We start from the raw sequence: 6,000 nt of genomic DNA, 5'->3' as shown, positions 1-6,000 counted from the left end.
TAGTAAGTTTTATATCACATGCATTTTATGCCAATAAAAATAAATCTAAGTGTACAAGCGGGTATAATTGCGTAAGTACTGTAGGGAAAACTTTCAGGGAGCCATCTGGCCACAGGACAAGGAGGCCTGACTTGGTCTGGGGGATCAGGGATGCTTCTCAGAGGAACCCTGTTATCACCCCACAGTGTCCTCAGTGGAAACTCGACAGAGGTCAGGCCCCACAGATTGCCTCCTGTGTGTGCTGCAAACCTCCCTCTTTGCAGTGGCCACGATTCATAAGTATTTACTTATTTGCCTGCTGGAAACAGACTTATTCATTCAGTCACCAGGTATATTTTGTGTTTTTTTAATAATTTTTTTATGTTTATTTATTTTTGAGAGAGAGAGTGTGAGCAGGGCAGGAGCAGAGAGAGAGGGAGACATAATCCAAAGCAGGCTCCAGGCTCCAAGCTGTCAGCACAGAGCCCAACACGGGGCTCAAACTCCCAACCGTAAGATCACGACCTGAGCCGAAGTCGGACACTTAACCAACCGAGCCGCACAGGTGACCCAGTCACGAGGTATATTTTAAATGCAGAGCTTGCATAGGCCCCATGGTGAAATGACAGAGCCCCCCACCCCCAGCTCTTCAGGGGCTTGAGGCTTTGAGGGGGCACCGCCGACAGGCAAGCAAGTCAGTGCAAGCCAATTGGGATGTGGGAGTAAAAGAAAGAAACAAAACGAGACCAGCACAGGAAGAAGAGGTGGGCCTCACGGATGCGACTGCCCTGGTTGTAAGGATGTAAGCAAGATGTAAAGGAAAAGGCATCAGCTATGCACAGAGCAGGCAGCAGGGGCTCCAGGCAGAGGGACTGGCAGGGGCAAAGATACCAGAGGCTGCAAAGAGTTTGGCACATTGGGGTGATGGGCAGGAGGCCATGGAGAAAGGGCTGCAGGAGGGGGCAACTGCGTGGAGGTGGGGGGCTGGGCAAGAAGCACCGGGCACGATGCCCCAAACGCACTCATTTGTCCTGGGAGGGATGGGGGAATAAGGAGCTGGTCCTGGAGCCAGGAGGTCTGGACTCTGGTCCCAGCTCTCTCCCCTCTGCATTATGTCCTCAGGCAAATCCTGGCACCTCTCTGAGCCTCAGTTTCCTCATCTGCGAAATGGGCAGGGGCCGCCACCTCTATTGTTCTGTTTTTGTGTTGTCAAACGCCTCTGCCAACAGTGAGTCCACAGGGCTGTCACTTCCTGAGAAAGAGAAGATAACGAACAGAGGAGGGGCGGGAGCTTAGCATTCCTCACGGAAAGCCAAACCACCCACTACACAGGGAGCCTCCATGGGCCCTCAGCCCCTTTCCTGCAGGGGGGAGGTCTGGAAGCCAGCAAAGTGCATCCTAAGACCTCCCTGGGCCCTGACCCTGCTCCTCTGCCAGACTCACAGACGAGGTCGTTGGAAGAAGGGGCTGTGGAGGGGTTTCCCTGCAGCCGCCAGGGAAGGAGATTGGCCTTTGCCCGACACCTTGCCTGGTAAAAAGATCTTTCATGAATTGAAATTTGCTTCTTGAAGAGTCCACTCGGCCTTCGTCCTTCCCCAGGGAACTACACAGAACTCTGCCTCTCCTAAAGAGAGCACAGAGCTTGGAGTCACATGCTTGTGTCTGTAACAGACCTTTCAATCTTCAATGGCCTGTTTCTCTGTGCCATGGAAATTGAAGACGATGCTATTTTTGTCGTCATTATTATTATTTTAGGTTATGTCTCCTGGGTGCTTATTATGTGTCAGACAATGATAGAAGCACTTTGCTTGCCTTACTTCACTTAATTATCACAAACAGCACCATAAGACAGGTACCATTATGCCTATTATACAGAGGAGGAAACTAGCATTCAGAGATGCCAAGTAACCAGCCCAAGGTCACAGTGCAGGTTAATGGTATCTGCCTCTCCAAGTCATTGCTGGAATATGGCTGACTTTTACTGAGCCCTGACAGTGCTAAGCACTTGTTTTAAGCCGAATAATGGACCCTCAAAGATGTCTATGTCCTAATCCCTATAACCTGTGAATATGTTCCTTTATATGGCAAAAGGGACATTGCAGTGTGATTAAGTTAAGCACCTTGAGGTGGGGAGATTATCCTGCAGTATCTGGGCCTAATCTGGATTATCAGTCTAACCACTGGGTCCTTGACAGCCAAGAAACTTTCCCAGCTGTGCTCAGAAGAAGGTGTGACAGGGGCGCCTGGGTGGCGCAGTCGGTTAAGCGTCCGACTTCAGCCAGGTCACGATCTCGCGGTCCGTGAGTTCGAGCCCCTCGTCAGGCTCTGGGCTGATGGCTCGGAGCCTGGAGCCTGTTTCCGATTCTGTGTCTCCCTCTCTCTCTGCCCCTCCCCCGTTCATGCTCTGTCTCTCTCTGTCCCAAAAAAATAATAAATAAAAACGTTGAAGAAAAAAAAAAAAAATTAAAAAAAAAAAAAAAAAAAGAAGAAGGTGTGACCATGGAGGAACAGGTGCTCAATAAATAGACTCTCCCCTCTTCTCTTGCCTTGTCACCATCTTTGGGATTTTATTTTGGATGCTTTATCATGTCAGTCAGAAGTCATTTCTTCCTAGGGAGGCCTCACCAATAGCCCAGACCCCATCCATCAAGACTCTAAAGCCATTGGTCTCAAATGCAGCCAGACAATGAAGTTTTTAAAATCTGCCCAGGGATTCCAGCAAGCAGGCAATTTTTGGGACCACAGGTCTGCAGCCACACCCCAGGACTCAGGTTGCTGACTGTCCTCCCAGTCCCGAACAGATGCACTGATATCAGATACAGACCAAGTCTTCCTCCAAAATGTATTAACAAACAGGAGGCTTCCGGCATCTTCTCCCTCCCTCCCTCCTTCCCTCTCTCTCCAGCAGAAACTGCAGCAATGTTGACAGGCTCCCAGTCCTGGACAGTACGCTTTGGTGATGGCAACTGCCAAATTACTAGAAGGGTCAAATCAGTGAAGCCACCTCCCCGGTGAGCAATAGGCATGCACCTGGAATTCTACAGCGTCTTCTACATGACGCTCTTTGCACTTTCCTTCCACATCCTTAACCATGACTGGCTCCAAGCACCCATGTTCCCATTCTGCAGACCGTGAAACCTGGACTCAGCGACAAAATGCCTTAGGAAAATGCAACTGATGCTAGAAGTCGGCTCCAAACCCTAAAGCCTGACTCACTCACTCTGGCGATCTCCCTCAGCCAAGCTCCTTACCTCTCTGAGACTCAGTTTCTCCATCAGAGGTCACTGACAGGACCTGGAGGTTAAAGCAAATGCACACTGAGACCTCGGGGGTAAGAGGAAACAGAACTCAGCCTTGCTGTGTCACCCTGCAGCCTAGCTCCTCACGGGCAGCCCTCCCCAAGACCAAGCCCAAGCCCAAGAGTGGCTCCAAAGAGCGATGAAAGGTACGTAAGTTTCTACAGCAGTTGGTTCATGTGAACACCCATGGATGGCCGGTTACAGCACAGACTGTAGGGCCTCACCCACTGGGTTTCTGATTCAATAGATCCAGGGCAGAGTCAGAGAATCTGCATTTCTAATCTTTTTTTTCTTAATTTTATTTAAATCCAAGTTAATTAACATGTAGTGTAAAAATGATTTCAGGAGTAGAATTCAGTGATTCATCACTGACGTATGACACCCAGTGCTCCTCCCAACAAGTGCCCTCCTTAATGCCCATCATCCAATTAACCCATCCCCCACCCAACACCCCTCCAGCAACCCTCAGTTTGTTGTATTTAAGGGTCTGTTACGGCTTGCCTCCCCCCTCTGTTTTTGCCTTACTTTTCCTTCCCTTCCCTTATCTAATCATTCCTGAGTGATGCTGCTGCTGCTGCTGCTCTACTAGTTTGGGGACCACACTTTATTGAATATCCTTTATTGCTTTACTGAAAACCCTTTGAGGACATTGAGAAAGGAAATGGACTGCTCACAGGGTCCTCTTCCCCAGTCTTTCTCACTTCGTTCAAATTCCAGAACCTTCTCCCTCCCCCCACCCCAGAGACTTCCACCCTGTTTCCCTCTACACCCCAGCGGGCAATATCAATCAAAGGCACCCCTTGCAAAATGCAGGAGGAATGACTGGGCCGGCAATCACTTCTGCTGTCTTGTGTAACATCACCTTAGATGTATCCAGTCCATAAAAATGTGTGAGGCCCATGCTGTGTTATCAGACACTCACTGAGGGTCCTACAGTGGACAAGAGGGCCCCCTCCAGCCCTCGGTGAACTCATGTCTAATGCGGTTCAGGGGGCAGAGAGACCCCTACAAGGAAGGAGCAGTTGCTGTGCAATGGTCATTTCTATGGGCGGATCTGTGGGGGCCCAAAACCCAGAATGAAGTTGGGGTTCTCAGAGAGATAAGCACTCAAGCTGGCACCAGGTGGATGAGTAGGGGTGGGGCAGGCAAAGAGGAGGAGGAGAAGCTTCCAAGCAAAGGGAAATGCATGTGCAGAGGCCTCGAAGCCAGAGAGAGGGATAAAGGATTCAAGTCACCAAAAGCAAAGAGATGAGACCCCACATGGACAGAGCGAGCATGTGAGTGAAGAGCCTGGTTTCCCAAACTCCTGGAAGGGTGATCTGCAGGCATCAGACTGGGTTCCACGAGGAGGAAGATAGTGAACAAAGCAGGGCCGGTCGGGTAGGATGTCCAGGAAAGGAGGGACAAGAGGGAGGTGTTGGCCAAGCCGCCCTAGACCGCCCCAAATGTGTCTGGATCTCCAGACTCTCAGCACACTGGGCCCCTCAATGGCGGTCCTTACCCCGCCTGGAATGGGGGCCCGTGGGGAGCTTTGGGAGCACGGACACCCCAGTCCTCCCAAGAGTCTCGGGAAGTGGGACAGCTCTGTGAGTACGACCTCCTGTGTGGGTGAGGAAACCGAGGCACCCAGAGATCACACAACTGGCAATGATGAAGCCGAGATTTAAATCTGTGCAGGCTGGCTTCGAGGGTGTGTTCTCCTAACCACTGTGCCCTATTCGCTCAAGAAATGGAAAAAAAACAAAAACAAAAAACCACATACTTACTCTCCTCACCCCAATTCCAGAATTACCAATCACTTTCGGACAAGCATGGCTACGGGGAACGGAGCACCCTCCAGGGACTCACGCAGGCCAGACTGTGGAGGGGGAGTGCTCTCATGATGAACGCCCCTTCACATCAGCTGTGTGTGTATATATATTACACACCATTCTTTCTGAGTTGGCCGGCATGACTCAGTTCTGGAGCGAGCAAAACCAGGTTCACACTCTACCTTAGTCCCTACAAGCGGCGGCGTCCTGGGCAAGCCAGGGAAACCCCGTGAGCCTCCCTGGCCCCACGTGTAAAGTGAAGAGAAGGTGGGGGCTGCCGTGTATAGCACTGAGCAGGTGCCTGGCACAGAGGCAGGGCCCGGGCAGGGGCAGGTGGGTGGTTTCCATTCTCAGTGGGCTGACCCCGGGGTTTCTGACCTCACAGAGCTGAGGCCACCAGCCCCCAAGATGGAGATCTCAGCCAGATAACTGCCACTTTGTGGGCCTTGTTCTGGCTGTCAGCAGGTTTCCCAGGAAGCCTCATGAGGCCCATTCTCCTTGCACCCCTGCCTTCTTTGGGCACCCCTGGGACTGCAACCCCTATTCCCCAAAATGCCTTTGAGAACTAACAGAGACCAGGTATAGGAGTTTTCGAGGCTACCAGAGCAAAGCGCCACAGGCCAGAGGCTTAAACAACACACATTTTCTTCCTTAACGGTTCTGGAGGCCAGAAGTCCAAGATCAAAGTGACCGCAGGATCGGTTCCTTCTGAGGAAGACACCCTCTCCTGGTCTTACAAATGGTCATCTTCTCCCTGTCCTCACGTGGTCTTCCCTCTGTGCATGTCTGTGTCCTAACTCCCTCTTCTTGTAAGGACACCAGTCATATCAAATTAGGGCCCACGCTAATGACCTCATTTTAAGTTACCTCTTTTTAAACCCTACCATAAAAAAAAAATTTTTTTTTAACAT

General features: G+C 50.9%; 1 long non-coding RNA gene across 3 annotated transcripts in view; it reads right to left on the bottom strand.

Annotated features, from left to right (window-relative positions):
* Nucleotides 1-477: 477 nt before the first annotated feature.
* LOC116738428 overlaps nt 478-6,000 on the bottom strand; it is an 18,557-nt gene continuing 13,034 nt past the window's right edge. For 2 of the 3 annotated variants that reach the window (XR_004344363.1, XR_004344362.1), the window contains exon 3: nt 478-1,231. This is a non-coding gene — a long non-coding RNA (uncharacterized LOC116738428). Of the gene's footprint in view, nt 1,232-3,230; nt 3,274-6,000 lie in introns of all 3 variants that reach the window. The other variant, XR_004344364.1, reaches the window with a different exon arrangement.

Source organism: Lynx canadensis, chromosome D4 (genome assembly GCF_007474595.2).
Source record: "Lynx canadensis isolate LIC74 chromosome D4, mLynCan4.pri.v2, whole genome shotgun sequence".
NCBI classification, from domain to species: Eukaryota; Metazoa; Chordata; class Mammalia; order Carnivora; family Felidae; genus Lynx; species Lynx canadensis.
The sequence above is the reverse complement of the archived record's forward strand: the minus strand, read 5'-3'. Positions and strand labels throughout refer to the sequence as shown.